This window comes from Nelumbo lutea, chromosome 8 (genome assembly GCF_056320005.1).
Source record: "Nelumbo lutea isolate HS-2025 chromosome 8, American lotus-T2T, whole genome shotgun sequence".
Taxonomy (NCBI): domain Eukaryota; kingdom Viridiplantae; phylum Streptophyta; class Magnoliopsida; order Proteales; family Nelumbonaceae; genus Nelumbo; species Nelumbo lutea.
The window spans coordinates 24,862,775-24,864,028 of record NC_142691.1 but is presented as its reverse complement, the minus strand read 5'-3'; the positions used below and the strand labels follow the sequence as shown (position 1 = coordinate 24,864,028).

General features: G+C 35.9%; 1 long non-coding RNA gene across 1 annotated transcript; it reads right to left on the bottom strand.

Moving 5' to 3' along the window:
- Window positions 1–219: 219 nt before the first annotated feature.
- LOC148843447 (uncharacterized) lies at window positions 220–1,041 on the bottom strand. The gene is made up of 2 exons (XR_016102961.1): window positions 891–1,041; window positions 220–543 (listed from the first exon to the last, which is right to left on the bottom strand). It is a non-coding gene; the product is annotated as an uncharacterized LOC148843447 (long non-coding RNA).
- Between the last annotated feature and the right edge of the window lie 213 nt (window positions 1,042–1,254).

The window sequence follows — 1,254 nt, the reverse complement described above, 5'->3', positions numbered from 1 at the left end:
CTAGTTTCTATCCTAAATAACTCTCATCTAACATAGATAATGTTAAACTCTTACTAATCTTATCTTTTGTAAACTTAATGTAATCTGAACTCTTTCTATATAAATAGAATGGCAATCGGTTCAATATTTGAGCCCGATCGTCAAAGTCACAATGCTACTCTTTTATTTAATATACTCAAATTTAATTTGAGGAAAGAAATAGTAGAGAGAAATTGTATATATGCTGCAATTCCTATTTATTTATATATTTTTGCCAATAGATATTAAAGAGCTCCACTCAGATTGATGAAGAAACAGTACAAGGAGCAGAGTGGCTGCCTTTATTACATACAATCGCTAATGAAAACGAAGGAGATGACTCAACTCATTTGCAAAACTCACAGAAACAGACATGGAATAATCCCTCAAAACAACTAGCCTTGCCACCGTATGTTTGGGTGCACCAGGACGTGCATTCAGCGAGATTACATTTAGCCGGCAACAGGTTAGGAACTCTCCTACAAACACGGCCTACAGCATCCGAACTGGGCAACATTGAAGCAACTGCAACAACCATCCGTCGATCGTTTATACAGTAAGTAAATAAATAAATAAATAAATAAAGGCTGATAGGAGAGGGGGAATTAATGAGAACAAGTCTGTATATATTCTACCATGCAGGATTCCCATTTTGTCACTGATAAACGAATGCATGTATAGCAGAGGAGGCAAGCACTACCAACTCTACATATCAATAATACTTAAAAAAAAAAAAGAAAGAACAACAATATATTTGGACTGTTGGAGGTTGCACCATGTGGTGTAACCATGGCTGTACCTTTGCAAATATATAGCAAGTCGTTTTTTAATGTTGATACAGAAAGATCATAAATGAGGATAGTTTAAGAAACCTGAGAGGACTAGGAGGACGAAGAAGAAACAGCGGCAGAACTTCGCCATCTTTGTATCAGCCTATTTGCAGAGTGTGTTCTATTGTGCAAGAAAAGTGTGTGTATCTTATGGATTGATGAAGACTTGTGGGGGTATTTATAGAGGTCTGGCTCTGTAGAATTATTCATAAATAGAATTCTAAGGTGGATGATTTTTCAAAAAGAAAAAAGAAATAAATAACTGTGGAAGGTATCAACTTCTGATGTATCAAATGGGTCCAGCTAGCATATCAAATGACCCAATCCTGTGTCTACTTACACAATTAAGTAATTATTGGATCAACTTGTTCGTGCGGATTCAAATAAGCTGGCAGATAGTTAATGG